Source organism: Acomys minous, assembly GCF_964271855.1.
Source record: "Acomys minous genome assembly, chromosome: 1".
NCBI lineage: Eukaryota > Metazoa > Chordata > Mammalia > Rodentia > Muridae > Acomys > Acomys minous.
This window is the reverse complement of record NC_140483.1, coordinates 139430591-139447946: the sequence shown is the minus strand read 5'-3', so window position 1 is coordinate 139447946 and position 17356 is coordinate 139430591. Positions and strand designations below refer to the sequence as shown.

The 17356-nt window shown below is 46.1% G+C and overlaps 1 protein-coding gene across 4 annotated transcripts in view; it reads left to right on the top strand.

Annotated features, from left to right (window-relative positions):
* The first annotated feature begins 723 nt into the window (after window positions 1-723).
* The window catches only part of ANKRD6 (ankyrin repeat domain 6), a 161642-nt gene continuing 145009 nt past the window's right edge, over window positions 724-17356 (top strand). For 2 of the 4 annotated variants that reach the window (XR_014780602.1, XM_084789090.1), the window contains exon 1: window positions 724-827. The gene's annotated coding sequence lies outside the window, so the exon portion shown is untranslated. The remainder of the gene's footprint in view (window positions 828-17356) is intronic. The other 2 variants (XM_084789093.1, XM_084789095.1) reach the window with 2 other exon arrangements.

Genomic DNA, 17356 nt, shown 5'->3' with positions numbered 1-17356 from the left:
CACACACACTTTGAAGTAACCTTCGGTTTACATTAGGCTATAAGCTCCCCGGTCTACTAAGTCTCTCAATAACATTTTTCTTTTTCTTTTCTTTTTGAAGCAGGTGACATTTTTTGGAGTGTAATCGCCCAGTTTATGCTGTCCAGGGAGCTCTTCTAGGTACTGAAAAAGTAACTGTGGCAGAGACAGACAGACAGACAGACAGACAGACAGACAGACAGACAGACACACACACACACACACAAAACACACACACACACACACACACACACACACACACACACACACACACACACACACACACGTGGACAACGGTATGTAAATCCACGCCGGTCCCTCGCCGGGCCACAGCGGGAGAAAGGATTCCTTAGGCTCTGCCCCTTCCTCGGTGTTGAGCTTCCATCGGTTCGAGCAGGTCAGCATGGTGGTGGCCACAGGTGGAGGGCTGGGAGGGCTGGGAGGGCTGGGAGAGCTGGGAGGTTCTCCACTCAGGCCTCTCATTCGACGCGCCGGGTGCTGCTGAGAAAACCAGCCATCAGCGCGGGTCCTCCTCATGGGCCCGAGAGGGCACCGTCACGCATCGCCCCGGAGTGCGGGTAGGGCTGGCGGCGAAGTGACCTGCGGCCGCTGCGGGGCGCTGTAGCCCTGCGGACAGCAGGATGGGGGCGTGGCCCGTGTGGGGCGTGGTCCGTGGGGGCGTGGCAGGCGGGGCCCTAAGGCGTCGGGACCTCTCGCGCGCGGGGGAGTGTGAGGCGAGCGGCTGCGGGCAGGGAGCGCAGCGGCCCGCGAGCTCCGTGCGGAGCGGCCGGCCGGCGCGGGAGAAAAAGGTACGGGGCAATCGCCGGCACCTATGGGTGTTGGTAATCCTCACCCGGAGGGGACGCCGCTGGCAGGGGCCGCTCTCCTTGCCCGCCTTCTAGCTGCAGGCGCGCGCGTCTGTGTGTGTGTGTGTGCGCGCGCGCGCGCGCGTTGGGGTGCATGCCCTGCACTCGGGGCGAGACCAGTCCGCACAGTCGTTTGGGGCGCAGCTGGTCCCGCGGGTCCTCGGGGCCTTGTACGTCGCCTCTCAGGCTGTCCTCACTTACCTAAGGCATTGAAGTGTGGCGCTTCCTGTAGATTTGGGGAGCTGGAGAGGAGGGGAGCATTACTGGGGACCCAAAAGGAGTTGTGCTTTGTAAAACTGGCCAAGGCTGTTTCCCTCGAAGTACACTGAGAGGATTCACGTGGTAGTAAGGTGTGTGTGTGTGTGTGTGTGTGTGTGTGTGTGTGTGTGTGTGTTGCCACTTTGGTGGCATGAAACTGAGTCGTGAAGCGACCAGTTAGGTGTGACTGGAAAACACATCTTTAAAAGCCTTAATGTTTAGAACTGTAAACTGAAAGCGTCATTCATAACCTCGAAGTTGGCACTGGGCTTTCCCATTCCAGGCATCCTTCCTGCAAGTCTCTTGGCTGGTGGTAGCCAGGTATATTAAGTTGATCCAAATTAAATGTAGTGGAAAGAACCTGGCCAATGACCAATCACACCCAGGTGCAACATCGCCTCACGTGTTCTGGTTGACACGGAGTAATGATTTCACACAGCTGAAATAACTAAGCTCCCTACTGTGTGCTTAGCATATGATGAGTGAGTTGTTTGTCATTATTCTAAGAATACGGGCCCGTTCAGGAGAGTCTTGATTCCCAGAAGGTGGGACAAGATGGAACTGACTAGCACAAACTGAGTCCCCTGACCTCCTCACTGACTGTGCTTCATCCAGACACAACATAAATAAATATCTAAAAACAAACTAGGAATTCATATTACATTTGGAAGGGCTTTCTGCCCTCTCAGCTTGGAGAGGGGGAGCAGCCAGAGAAAAAAATGAAGGAAAATTAGAGATTAGAAAACAGTCAGTTGTACAGTGTTGTATCTAACCAAAGATAACTTATAAAAAAAAACTAAAACTATTACGATAAAAGTGTTAGGCTTAGGGGGCTGGTGAGATGGCTCAGAAGTTAAGAGCATTGGCTGCTTTTCTAGATGACCTGGGTATAAAAGTACCCCCCCCCCCTTTGATTTTTTGAGACAGGGTTTCTCTGCGGTAGCCTTGGCTGTCCTGCGCTCACTTTGTAGACTAGGCTGACCTCGAACTCACAGAGATCTATCTACCTCTGCCTCCCTAGTGCTGGGATTAAAGGCGTACGCCACTTCTGATGATTACTCCCTCTGTCTGCTAACCTAGGCCTAGTCCTGGAAGCTTCTAGCCTCAGTTCATTGTAACCTAGGCTTAGAATATCTTCAGCCTTTGAGGCTTACTGCTTAATAAGCTCTCCCTTTTTTGTTCTTACTGAGCTATGGACTGGCTGGTTCAACTCAGCTGTTCTGGCTCAAACTCCTCTCCTAGGTGACTTATTCAGTCTGGCTTCTCTCTGGGTCTTTGCCTGCTCTGCTTGGCCTCAAACTCCAGCAATCTGCTCTAATCTCCTGGCTCCTCCACATTCTCTGATTCTCTGGTTATTCGGTCTTTACCTGACTTTTCTCTCTCTAACCTGCCTCTCTCTGTTACTGTCCTGGAAAAACTGCGCTCTCTCTCTCTCTCTCTCTCTCTCTCTCTCTCTCTCTCTCTGCATTGCCTCGTAAGTAGCTTCTCTTTCTTCTCTCTTCTCCTGAGAGTTGGGTGTATGCTATGCTGTCAGATCTTCTCTGATTTGCTACTTGTTTGCCACTCAATTAGGCATCACTTTCAAACATGGGTGCTTCCTTCTGCAAACTACCTTTACCTTCTTGTTAGAGATTTGGGCTTAAAGGCGTGTACCACCACATCTGGACCTAAGCTTTTCTTTACCTGAAACGTGCTCTATACCAGGCTGGCCTTGAACTCAGATCTGTTTGCTTGCCTCTGTCTCCTAGATTAAAGGCGTGTTTGTATTCTAGCCGGATCACACTAGAAGGTCTGAATGAACACCTGGGTCGATTCCCGGCACCCACATGGCAGGGAGTTCACACTTCACAGCTATGATTCCAGGTCTAGGAGATCTGACGCTCTCACACAGATGTACATGCAAGCAGAACACCAGTGCACATCAATAAAAATAAACACATTTAAAAAAAATGCTAGGCTTGGTGGTACAAACCTATGATCCCAGACCTCTGGAGGCTGAGGCAGGATCATTAGATTGAGGTCAGCCTGGGATACACAGCACAGTTCCATCTTTGAAACAAAACACCAAGCTTATTTGGACTCTTGTCTGGCACCAAATGTTAACCTTAGCATCCTCTTTAGTCCACCTGTGCTTCCAAAGCCTGTCTTCCATATAAAAGCCAATTGCTTGTGATAGAACTCAGCTTAGCAACAAGGCACATTTCTAATTCCCAAAGTCCTCTGATCCACATGGAGAAGATTGTGGTGCCTTCTGTGAAATCTTGTTCAGAGACATGTAACACAAAAGTAACTAGCGGGCGTGGTACCCCAGCTGAGGAGCCAGGGAAGTTACTATCCCCCTGCAAGTCAGTGTTCTGGATTTTGTCTTAATGAGAACTCTGGGAAAGGGAAATGTCCTAACAAGCATTTCCGCATCAGTTTAGTGCATTCTTAAGTTAAAAGCAGGCTATCAGGAGTAAAGTGGAAACCACTGAAAGCTCATGGGTGGTTTCTCTGTGGTGGACTCGGGGCGTGTTCAGTCTGTTTGGAGAACCCGTCATCTCCTGCACGCTGGGAGGCTCTAATTTAAAAAGCTTGCTTGAGTCCCTAAGAATTTGGAAAACAGTAATTTGTGTCCATGTGTCCCAGGGCAAAAAAAAAAAAAAATTTTTTTTTTTTTTAAAATACAGCTATTCAGTGGGTATTGTTTGGGCTTTGAACGTTTAACTGAGAGTGACCTTTCTAAATGACTTTAACCCAGACTCTTTTTCTTTTTCTTCTTCTTCTCCTCCTCCTTCTCCTTCTCCTTCTTGGTGTGTCTGTGCTGTGCCTTTGTTTTTTCTTCAGGATCACACACAGCTCTCTTACAGTAAGTAGGTCTTCTTTTCTTTTTCTTTCTTTTCCATGAGTCAGGGTCTCTGTATAGGCAACATACAGAGATCCTCCTGCTCTGCCCCAGAGTATGTTTAGTGCTGTCATACAGCTCTGAAGTCTCAGTTGAAGGGAGGACTCTGGGGGGCGGGGCTTGGAGCCCTTACTGTGTAAAGAAGTTTTTCATGGTATTCTTAGGTTGGAATAGTCAGGGGTGGATAGGGGCAAACAGCTAGGTACTTGGATACCACTTGAAAAAAAATGATGCATGTAAAAATTACACTTACTTTCAATTAAGATACTTTTGAGATTCTTATTTGTGTGGGTGTTTTGCCTTCGTGCAAGTCTGTGCACCGTGTGTGCAGTGCTCATAGAGAGCAGAAGAGACCGGAGTTAGATGGTTGTGAGCAAATTGAGTGTTGGGATTCGAACCTAAATCCTTTGGAAGAGCAGCGAATGTTCTAGCCTCAGAGCCGGCTCTCCAGCCCTATATTTATTTATTCAAAGGCAGGGTGTTGTTAGATAGCTATGCTGGCTTCAAGTTCATGGCCGTCTTCCTGAGTGTCTGCATGACAAATGGGGCCATCAGCATGCAGCCAGCCACTGGCAGGATGCTAGTGTCTCATCAGGACACCGCCACTCTCGTTTCCTGTTCCACATTAATTTTTCCATAGGACATCATCACAGGCAGCTCTGGAAATCCAGCTTTCCAAAGATGTGCTGTTGTGGGTTAGGGAAGGACTCAGTGCTCTCCCCCCTCCCCCCGCCCCCAGCTGGGATTAAAGGCTTCAGATTCTGTACTCAAGCTGGTTCGGCACTGTGTTGGCACTCAGCTTGTTCAATGCACTAGATCATGCCTGTGAATTACAGCTGCAGCAGACCCAGCCAAGGAATAGCACTCCGACCCAGAAGACACTATGGTTAGTGACGCGCAGACTCTGATTTTACATATGAGGAACCACGCCTAGAGTAGTCAAGTTTATAGGGACAGAAAACCGATTTTGGTTAACATCAGGTGGGAGAGGACGTGATGAGAAGTTATGGACTCTGTGAACCCAATAGTACTTTTTTTTTTTTTTCGAGACAGGGTTTCTCTGTGTAGCCTTAGCTGTCCTGGACTCGCTTTGTAGACCAGGCTGGCCTTGAACTCACAGAGGTCCACCTGGCTCTGCCTCCCAAGTGCTGGGATTAAAGGTGTGCGCCACCACGCCCGGCACCAATAGTACTTTTAAAATTGTTTCTTTTTATTTTTGAGAGAATAATATAATTATACCATTCTCCCCCTAATAGTATTTTAAAATAAAATGTAAGGGTAAACATTTCTGCTCATGATGCCAGACTATACCAGGGCACTGAGTTCAGGGACCGTGTGGGGTGGCCAGGGAACCTGGGATGACATCATCTGTCTCCTACTTCCTCTTCATGCGTAGACAGAGGGAAGAGATGTAAAACAGTTGTGTTCTTCTTGAAAGGCAAGTGTCTGTGTTGTTTACTAGTGGGCTCCAGTGTAAAGCTGAAAGTCTGCTGAGCCTTCCACTCTGTGGATATGCATGCTGGGCAGGTATTCTTCCACTGAGCTGGCCTCTGAAATTAAGTAAATTTGTCCTTAAGAGGTAGACTTTAACTATAAGGCTGTTTTTTTGGTTTATTCTTTGTTTCAAACATATCTGCACAGTGTGCTCTGCTTTGTTTAGTATGCGGTCGTTAAGGCAACGCTTCATATTGCATATTGTTAGAGAGAATATGGAACAACGGTTAGAATTTACGTAAACACACGGTGTTCCTGTTACTGAGACTTTTTTTTTTTTTACTTAGCTAAAATGGTAAAATTGTAACTTGCAGGCTTTTCTTACATATATGATTCTTCCTTCACGTTAGAAGCCTTTTAATAAAATGTACTTAAACTCTTCCACTCAGGCATACATGCTGTGCACAGTAACAAACAGTTCTAGAACTTAGTGGCCTAATCCAGGAAAAGTATCCATGCAGCCAAGTTGGTAGTTTGCACAAAACCAAGTTGGTTATTTCAAGCTGGGCAACTAGCTCTCCTGGGCAGTTCTCTTTCATGATAGTCAAGGGTCAAGGTGCTTCCCTCTCTGTGATGCCTATGAAGTGACTCAAGGCAGAAGAGAGTGTAGAGGCTTACCACACTGACTCTGCCCACCAGCCTGGGTAGCAGCACTCTGCTCATATGACGTTAGCCAGAGCCAGCTACGTGGCTCTGCCTGGATTCAAGGTACCTGCACAGCTATGCGGATGGCTGAGTAATGATCTTCTGAAGCAGGAGATCAATGGAATAAGACCCTATCTCAAAAATATCCAAAACAACAAAAAGTCCCAATAAGTCAATCTTTTCACTGGCCAATTAATTGTCTATAGAGTGTTTTGCCTGCATGCCAGAAGAGGGCATCAGGTCTTATTATAGATGGTTGTGAGCCACCACGTGGTTGCTGGGAATTGAACTCAGGACCTTTGGAAGAGCAGTCAGTGCTCTTAACCTCTGAGCCATCTCTCCAGCCCATCACTGGCCAATTAAGTATAACTACCTTCATATAAAGCTTTCATTTCCCAAAGACATACATATTAACACGCACGCGCGCGCGCGCGCGCACACACACACGCACACACAGTTTTCATAGTGTAGGTATCAATGACATTTTCATATAGGATATAATGGTATCATACTTGTTCTGTGAGCAAATAAAATGGATTAAACCATCTGTGTTCAAGTATTTACTAGTGCCTGAAGAATATTGGCTTTGTTCAGTCATCTGACCATAAATCGTACACTTAAGAAAGAAGGAGTGAAGCGGAGATTAGGTCAGGACAAGAACACGCACGTCTTAGTGGCTTCTTAAATGTTATCTTAATATTAAACTACTTCAGACTGCTGGCAGTGTAGTGCGAGGCTCGTTTCACTCCAAAACAAAAAGGCTTTAGCATGGAATGTGTTACATAATCACAAAATATATGCCATTTATCTTATTTATTTGCTTTTATGGGAAACTAAAGTTATATAGTTTGGTTCTTCTTAATTACATAAAAGTACACTTGTGCCAGGAAACCCCATTTAGCTCTATCTAGTGCCTGACAGGTAAACAAGGGACATACTGAGGGGTGAAAATCGGGTCATGGGAAGGTCCTGGTGCCCAGTTAGCCAAAGTGAAGCCTTAGTGACGCCTTCCAAGCACAGCGCCGCTGCTGCATTTGCCCATTAGTAGTTGAGGCCCTGCTGTTCTACCAAAGAGATAGTTAAACATCTGAAATCTTTGGTGAGACGGGATGGTCCAACCAGTGGGCTCAACCCTTAGCATCCTGGGCTGGCCGGCCGGTCAGACAAGCACTCCACCAACAGAGACACCACCAGGTATAGATACAGGGGGGGGGGGGTGTCCCATTTCATGGTGCCTATATGTGTGTGTGTAAGGGCAGAAAAGGTAAGTTTGCTTCTGCTTCTCTGAGCTCTCAGCTAGGAACTCTGAGGCAAAAGACGGAAGAGAAAAGCTGAAGCTTGCTTGCATTTTTTCCCCCCTCTTTTGAAACAGGGTTTCTCTGTATAGCTCCAGCTATCCTGGAACTTTCTCTGTAGACCAGGCTGGCCTCAGACTCACAGAGATCTGTTGGCTCAATTTTCTTAACAACTATATTTTATTATGAACTTACTAAATGAGCCTACCTTCCTTACAACCCGACTAACCCAAACTATAGGAAAAGGAGATTAAAGAACACAAAAGTGAAACCTTAAGGATACTAGTTCTGAGGAAGGAATCTCCATTCTCCTGGCGTAGTCAGCAGGACCTCAGCAAACCAGCAATCCCACCAAAGTTGCTGCGGACCTTGGAGCAACCAGAACCTGAAGCCTCAGCTGGAGCCCAAAGCCTTGAAGCTTTCCCCGGAGCAGTTCTCGCTAGGAGCATCTCTTGAAGTGTTGATGAACAGCCAGAACAATCCCAAGTCCTCTCTCTCAGCATCCTGTTTTGGGCTTATATATATCCTCTCATAGTCCCTACTAGGATGTTTTCAGATGGCAACATCCAAGCTCCCCCATGAGATGGTTCGACTTCTAAGGGGATACACATCCTGCTCTCTCTCACTAGGCTGTTCCCCATCCCACACTTGGGATCAATTAACACAAAAACATGTCTATCTCTCCTACAGAGATCCATCTGCCTCTGCCTCCTGAGCACTGGGATTAAAGCCCTGCGTGCCCATTTTATAGCTATGAGGGGAGAAGCGGGGCAGTAGAGAATGGTGACTAAAGTTTGTTTTCAGCGGAGAGGCAGCACAAAGCAAAAGGACCTTAATTTTTAGGGCTTATAAATTGGCGGAGGGCTAAAGGCTTAGCACAGCTTTTCAATGAGGACTGCTGTGGTGCCATCTTGAAACTTGTAAGAAGCTACAGGCAAGCGCTTTTCCCAGTAAAGAGGGCAGGAGACACATGATGACTTGTGTTCTGGCTTCACACCAGTCCAGGGAAGGCAGAGAGCTTGTCTTGCTTGGCTTAATGGGTTAATGATATGCTAGATCTGGGGCGGGCTGTTGTTGGGGTGGGGACGGAAGGGCCACACCAGATCACAGGTCCAACAATGACAGCTGTTGGGACAAACCTAGCTCCCTGATGGCTTAAAAAAAAAATCATTTGTTGCCCTAAGTACAGTTGTTACAGCAGCATTGCCATCTTGCTTGCTTAATGGGGCAGCTTGGAACCAAGTGTCCAGTGGCAGTAATTTGCAGCATTCTGAACGCAACAGCGGGTTTACCCCGTTAGTCAAAGTGCTCACTGAGCTCACCTGCCTCTTCCCTCAGTCAAGAGGAAGTTGGTGCCGAGGCTGATGCTGGAGCCCAGAGTGGCTCTTGGTGCTAAAAGTGAGCAAGTTCAAGTAAAACTTAGTGCTTTGGTCTGGGATAGCTGGTTCTTTTGAAAATCAGGCCAGATAGCTCTCATTGGGCATGGGGAGGAGGGCGGCGAGGAGAGGGTCTGAGGATCTGGAGTTTCCCATCACCCTCAGCCTCACAGGCGTTGGAGAGAAACCCTGTCTCAAGGATTAAATTTGAAAGTAAGAATGAAGGGGAAAGTTAATAGCAGGAGTTGGGGGTGTGAGGAGGAACTCAAGGGTGTGTTCCACAGGCAGAGGATGCCTGTTTGACCCTATGTGATACTTTTAATCCCTAAGTCATGTGATACCAAATTCATGGCTTGCTCATGGGACCTTCTGTTTTCTTCTGGATCCTGTCCAAAAACTGGAAGAGCTGCAAAATCTGTAATGGGTAACAGGAACCCTCCTTGTTTCTGTTTTTATACAACATGGGGAGAAAAAAAAAGAGGGAGACCTAGGAAACACCCAGTGCCAGTTTGACACAAGCTAGGGGCACCTGGGAAGGAATCTTATTTGAAAAAAATTCTTTGAATTGGTGATTTTTAATGACTATACATACATAACATTTCCTTATTGGGGTGTCCAGATATTTTTTGATAAACCTTTATGTCTGTTTTTTAATGCTTTCTTTCTTTTTTTAAATTAATTTATTCAGATTGCATCTCAATTGTTATTCCCTTACTTGTCTCCTCCCATCCCTCCCTCCCTCTTTCACCCTATTCCCCTTCCCTAGATCTGTGACAGAAGGGGACCCTCCTCCCCTACCATACGGCCTCAGCCTATCAAAGTCTCATCTTGGTAGCCTGCCTATTCTTTCTCAGAGTGCCACCAGGGAAGTGGTCAAATATGGGGCCCCAGAGTTCATGTCAAAGTCAGTCCCTGCTCTCCACACAATTGTGGAGAATGCTCTGTCTATTGGCTAGATCTGAGTAGGGGTTCAATGTTTACTGCATATATTGTCCTTGGTTGGTGCAGTAGTTTGAGCAGACCCCCCTGGGTCCGGATCTACCCGTCATGATGTTCTTCTTGTAGGTTTCTAGGACCCTCTGGGTCCTTCTATTTCCCCATTCTCCCATACTTCTCTCACCTATAGTCCCAGTAGGAAGTCTCCATATCTATCCCAATCTCCTAGTAAGTGAAGACATCCCTTTTGGGCTAGTGTTCAATTATCAGTGAGTATATACCGTGTGAGTCTTTCTGCTTCTGGGTTAACTCACTCAGGATGATCGTTCCTAGTTCCATCCATTTGCCTGCAAATTTCAGGATTTCCTTGTTTTTAATAGCTGTGTAGTATTCCATAGTGTAAATGTACCACAGTTTCTTTATCCATTCTTGGACTGAGGGACATTTAGGTTGTTTCCAGGTTCTGGCTATTATGAATAAGGCTGCTATGAACATGGTTGAGCATATGTCCCTGTTGTGTGGCGGAGCACCTTCTGGGTATATTCCAAGGAGTGGAATAGCTGGGTCTTGAGGTAACCTTATTCCCAGTTTTCTGAGAAAGCACCAGATTGATTTCCAAAGCGATTGTACAAGATAAACTGTTATGTCTTAAGTGCATTAGAAAGCAATGGTTTGTAATGGAATTGAAGTGTTTTCCTGGACAATTTAATGTGCACATGAATGAGATTTACAATTTGGTTGTGGTACTTTTTGTAACTTGTTAACTGTAAATAAATTTTAGAGCATAGAGAAAAAAATTATTTCCATAGCATTGGCCTGTAGGAAAGTTTGTAGGGCATTTTATTGATTGATGATTGATGTAGAAGGGCTGAGGTCACTGTGGGCACTGTCACCCCTGGGCTGATGGCCTCGATGGTATAAGAAAGCAGGCTGAGCAATTTCTGAGAGCAAGCCAGTGGGCAGCACCCTCCATGTCCTCTGCGTCAGCTCCTGCCCTGAGCTCCTGCCCTGACTTCCCTGGAAGATGGAGTACAAGCTGTGAGAGGAAACAAACCCTTCCTTCCCCAAGCTGCTTTGGTCATGGTGTTTAATCACAGCCACAGAAGCCCTAAAACACACACCCAAACAACAAATACACAAAAGGAAAGAATGAAAACTAGAAGAGTCAGGCCTGGAGAGATGGCTCAGTGGTTAAGAGCACTGGCTGTTCCTCCAGAGGACCTGGGTTCAATTCCCAGCGCCCACATGGCAGCTCATAACTGTTTGTAACTTCTGTTCCAGGGGTTCTAACACCTTCAGATAGACATATGTGCAGGCAAAACGCCAGTGTACATAAAATACAAATACATAACTAAGAAAACAAACCGGAAGAGTCAAAGCCTCAGTACTTTAACCAATTGCTGCTGCCCAAAAGCTCTGCTTCAGAGCTGGGGCCAGGGCTCAGTGGAGGAGTGTTTGCTGAGCATCTCTGGAGAACATACCGCTCTACAAAAAGCTGCAGAGGAGGCTCTGGTGGTGATTGGCAGTGTTTTGAATCTTAGCTACCTTGCTGAGATAAAATCTGATGTTTGGTTGCATTTTAGGCACTGAAATACAAGTAAATACTGTCATCCAATAAAGGACTGAGGACAAATTAACTTCCTGTTGGGAGACATAGAAGGGAGTGATTTCACCAATGATTGTTCATAGGGACTTAACAGAGCCTACAGGAGCTTATCAAAGGTGTGTGTTTGTTTTTTAAGTAACGAGCTTCCTCTGCCCCACAATATCTGATATAGGATTAGAATTACTAGAGTTCAAATTCCTGCCATCGTTGGGAAGGTTCTCCATGTATCCTCTTCTGTTATTAAGATGGAACTGCTGATCATCCCTCGTCTCTCCCTCACAGCTATAGATGCTCACTAAATACTACAATGTCTTTGCTTTCCATGGCTGAGTCCTGAGGAGGCCGTTTGGAAGAAGGCATACTCCTATCTTTAAAAAGAGTATACACCATTTTGATATGCGTTGTCTGTATCTTCTGTGCTACTCTGTCTTTTTAAATCCTAAATTAACAAACTTTATTCTTCCTTTGGGGAAAAGCATCGTACTAACAATTTACTGGCTGTCTTAAAAGTGACCCATGTTTTTGTTTGTTTGAGGTAAAATATAAAATCATGCCCAGTTTTGTTTGTTCTAGACCTGTGTGCTCCTTGTTACCATGCCCTCCTTGACCCTGCGGAATACCCGCAGAACAGAGGCATTTGCTCTAAGAGTAAAAGAATAAATCCTAAGCAACATTGAATGTATGCTCTGAATTTCCTAGCCAGCCACACTGGGCGGAAGTCAGCATCCCAGTTCCATAAGGCATATTTTTGATTAGTTGTGATGAAGGATGCATTCAGAGTGTTCCCCAAGCCTAAGCAAGCAAAGCCACATTATACCGAGGAAAATGTTGTTCTGTAGCTCTGATCCAGGAGGAAAGTATAAGTATTGATTATAAGCTGCTCTGAGGTCATCGCTGAACAAAGCTGCCAGACTCCATTAATTAGGGTGGAGTGCATCGCTGTGCTTGACTAGGGAGGCCCCGCTCACTGCTCTCCTCAAAGCGCAGTCCCTCTACCAAAAAGCAAGTAGAGTTTGTTGTTGTTATTTTGGTTTGGGTTTTTTTTGTACTTTTAAAAGCCTTATTTCTTTCCCTTGTAGTTAGCATTTAGGAACATTTCCGAGAACCCAGGTCTACACATTCAAACCTGGTTGAGTTGCCTTTCTTGAAAACAGATGATAATGCTGCCCTTTCCAGGGAACCTGTTCCATGAAAGCCTGGCTGACTTTAAAAGGAGGAGAGCAGGGCTGGCCACCAGCAAGGCGTGGGTCTGATTTCACATCTGAGGGCAGCCTTTGTGCCCTCGGCCAGCTCCTGCTCCCGCCGCTGTGGCTGCTCTTTTCTGTTTCTGGTTTAGACTGACCCTCATTCACTACTCCCTCGCTCCCAGGGATCCGAGGCACAGTGACATTGTTCTTGCTTAACAAACCGCCAACTCTGGTCTGCAAAAGGCTCCCCCGCGCCTCCCCCACCACACACGCACTTTATTAGTGCTCACAGAGTCTCCGGGAACTGCATTAACACTCACCAGGGGAGTTGCTCTTGCTCTTAGGCCTTTACATTTTTTCTGACAAAAGCTTAAAAATCCCTTTACTGTGTGGAAATGAAGAAGCAGTAAGACTTTACACTGTCACTTAAAACATTAGCAACACTAAGGATTGACTTGTTTTACTGTTTAAGAAAAGAATGGTTCTTCTTGTTGTAGTTAGTGTATTGTATATATTTGTGTAGTAATATAAATGTATATGTAAAAAAAAAGAAAAGTGGTTTGAGCAGAACATTTTTCTCAGCAGAGACCTTGTGCCACACAGGCTTCCTTAATAGATCTTGATGAATCTTCACACTCCATTTGAAGCTTGCATCAGGCCCCAAAGATTTTTATCCTTTGTGTGTTCAATTTTGTCTCGTAGCTCCCACAATTCCGCCAATGGCAAGATTTTGTTGTCCTCTCTCCCTCCCTCCCTCCCTCTCTCCCTCCTCCATCTACTCCCCTCCCCCTCCCCCACCCCTCCCTGCCCCTTCCCCTTTCCCCCTCTCCTTCCCCCTCCCCTCCCTTCTTCTTCCTCTCTCCTCCATCTACTTCCCCTCCCCCCTCCCTCCCTCTTTCCTTCCCCATTTCCCTCCCCCCCTCTCCTCCCTCCCCTCCCCCTTCTCCTCCCTTCTTCTTCCTCCCTCCCCCTCCTTTTCTACTTCGTGCCTCTCCCTTCCCCTCCTTCCCTTCCCTCCCTTTCTTCCTCCCTTTTTTCTGTCTCTTCCCTTCCATCTTTCTTCCCTTCCTTTCCTCTCTTCCCTGCCTCCTTGTCTTTTTCTTGGTTAGAGACAGAGTTTCACTGTAGAGGTCAAGCTGGCCTCACACTTGTGACAGTTAGCGCTTTTGCCATTGCTTCTTGAGTCCTGGGATTACAGGGCACACTCCAGTGCCCAGCCTGCTGTAATCTTTCTCTCTCTTTTTCTTTCCATTGTGTGTGTGCGCCCATGTGAGTGTGCCTGTACATGTGTGCCTGTGCGTGTGCACCTGTGACTGTGAGTGTACACCTGTGACTGTGTGTGTGCGTGCCATGTGACAGTGCCTGTGTGTGTGCCTGTAACTGTGTGTGTATGCACCTGTGCGTGTGCGCCTGTGTGCCTATGCATGTGTATGTGGAGGCCCGATGTTGATGCAAGGAATCGTCCTGGTTCACTCTTTCAATTTACTCACTGAAACAAGGTCTGTCAATCAAACCCAGAGCTTACTGATGAGCCTTAGTCTCCTCCACCTCTGGACTTGGTCTTCAAACTTGGGTAGTGAGCACTCTCATCTCTGAGCTGTCTCCCTAACCCTTGTAATTTCTTCAGTTAAAATAGACAGGGCTGGAGAGAGGCACATGTATAAGACAGTTAAATAAAATAAATCTTAAAATACTTCTCAATTCTTTTCTCATTTATGTTGATGAATTCTCTTTGTTAATCTGTTCTGGATGAACAGCTAGGATCTTCGAGTATTTACAATAACAACATCCCCATAGTCAGGTATTTTCTTCTCTTCAAAAAATTTTTTTTACATTTATCTATTTTATGTGTGGTGTGGGATATGGTGTGCCATAGCAAGCAGGTGGATGTCAGAGGACAACGTGGGAGTCAGTTCTCTCCTACCATGTGGGTCCTGGGGGACCAAACTCAGGTCGTTGGCAGTGGGTGCTTCTAACCACTGAGCCATCCCACCAGCCCTCAGCTTTTCCTTGTATAACTGTTTACATCCGATTCAGTTGTCACATTCAAAGTTGCCTCTTTTTTTTTTTCTCTTTTTTCTTTCTTTGCTACACTTTCAGTAACATAGGCATTGGCTGCCATCTGTTGAACTGGAGAACAGATTAAGAGTGAGCAGCTACAGTGGGCTTTGAAAGGAGGCTTGTGATTTACCACTGAGCACAGTGGGAGCGTATTGATTAAGGAGTAACCTGTGGCCTGAACTTTTTCAGTACAATGAGGGAGCCCTGAGACATTATCCCCTTGCTGGGGATTCAAGTCAGGGGCTCACACGTGGTAAGCAAGCCCTCTATCACTGAGCTGTACGCTCAGCCCTGCCTGCGTGACTCTAACCTCTACAGTAATCACTTCTTTATATATGTTTTATAATCTCACTAAGGTGCTTCGTTAGATCCTACAGCTGAGTGTTTTTGTTAAATTTTCTATGTATTTTATGATTTTTAATACATGGGCTTACTGTCTGCACAGGTGAGACTTTCTTTCTTTCTTTCTTTCTTTCTTTCTTTCTTGACACAAGCCAACATCATCTGGGAATAGAGAAGATGCTTTCATTATATTGGCCCATAGGCAAGTCTGTGGGGCATTTTCTTCATTAATGACCAATGTGGGAGGGTCCAGCACACTATGGGTGCTGACATCCCTGGGCTGGTGGTCCTGAGTTCTGTGGGAAAGCAGGCTGAGCAAGGCAGTAAGCAGCACCCCTCCATGGCCTCCGCATCAGCTCCTGCCTCCAGGTTCCTGCCCTGCTTTCCCTTTGTGATGGACTATAAGTAGTAAGCCGAAATAACTCTTTTTCTCCCAAATTGCTGTGGTCAGGGTGCTTATCGCAGACTAGAAGCTTGGTTAGGACAGTCTCTCTGTTAGTTTGCTAGCCACGGAGTGGATGGCTGGACTAGTGGGAATGGACTTTCTCAGAGTGTAGGTTCAAGTCTGAGACGGAGGTGTCCGTAGGGTTGGTTTCCTCTGAGGCCTCCCCTTGCCTGGAAGATGGCTGCCTTCTCATCTCCACAGGCACGGTCTTTTCTGCGTAGCTTGTGCTCTTGCTTCCCAATGTCACCAGTCAGACTGGAAGAGGGCCCTTGTATTTTCTCCTGCTCCCTCCCTCCCCCTCCCTCCCCTCCCTTCCCTTCCCTCCTCCTCGCTCCTCCTCCCCCCTTCCCCCTCCCTCCTCCTCTCTCCTCTGTCCTTAACTGTCTTCTCTCTCCCCTTCCTAAGTTTCCAGGCTGTACCTAAGTCGTGCTGATTTAGAGAGTGAAGAAGAGCTGTGTACGCCTTATGCTAATCACCTTGCATCTGTTGCAAAGCTGGCGCTCATAATTTAGGATTAAAGCATTTGTTTTGGCACTGGTCATCACGCCCATGGCCTTGCAGAATGCTCAACAGGCCCGCTGCCACTGAACCTTCCATCCATGTTTGATGTTTACTTCACCAGTCACTCGAAGCTCAACAGCTCAGTGTCCTTCACTACGTAAGGCCTCTTCTTCCTGAACATTTAGAAGGACCCTGCAATGTTTGCTTGTTTGTTTAAGTTTTTCAAGACAGTGTTCTCTGTGTAGCCCTGGCTGTGTAGTCCTGGAACTCAGTGTGTAGACTCGGCTAGCCTCAAACTCAGAGACCTACCTGCCTCTGCCTCCTAAGTGTTTTTTATTTTAAAAACAACATTGAAACAATATGTACATAAGTACTTTATATTCTATTAGCTGATTCCTCAAAGTAGATTACCAGAAATTAAATTATTAGTTAAAAGGAATAAATCTTTTAAATATTTATATCCTAACATGATATTTAATCAAATTGAAACCATTATTTATTTCAGATAATACTATTAATTAAGGCAGGGAACATGAACAAAAGACAACCTTGAACTTATGTTTGTACCTGGTTTTCCTTGAAGACAATCTTTCTTTAGGTTTTGTGTTGGGGTGGAGGGGGGCGTGTGTGTGTGTGGTGTGTGTGTGTGTGTGTGTGTGTGTGTGTGTTGTGTGTGGGTGTATGTTGAGTGTTTGGGGGATGTGTGTACTAGGGATGAACCCAGGATATTATTCGTGCCAAGGAAGACTACATTTCTGCCCCTCTTATTCATTTTGGAAGGAAAAATATTTGTATTTGGGTCCTGGAAATAAAGTTAGCCTGTCTAATTTATCAGGGTAAAACCACAACCCTTCAATAACAGGGCTGTGCCTTTAATATGGTCTGAGATAACAGAGTAAACAGTCTTATGGACTGTACCTGGGGAGAATTGTTAGTCTCTGAGGTTAAAAAGCTACCGTTGTTCTCCGATGAGGCAGCCTCATCACTGGCCTGACATTTTATCTAGTGCTGTGAGCTTCTGCTCCCATTGGCTGGAGCTGTACTTCCTTTTGACCTGATTAAGTGTCCAGTGTTAGGATAACAGACGGCTGGGACTTGCTCTACAGATCGGTAGTGTTTTTTCTGTAAGCTAGAACACCCCTTTCCTCTCTCCCGCAACTTGATCATACATGCCTCCTTACCGAAATCTGAACCGTGCTGGAGTGTTATCTACAAGCACTTACATCTGTCTGGCTTTTGTTTGGAAGCCAGAGCAGAAATGTCACATGATACACAGGAAAAGATCGTGTGATCTTGTGTGTTCCTTTGTAACCTGCCATGGTTTGCCAAGAGTCTTTTGTGCGCTAATAACACCTTTTCTAGAACTTGCATTGCTTCCGTCTAAACTACTTTGTAACTTTCCTTTTGGTTTTTATTCTCAATTTTGAGTTCAGTTTTCTTGG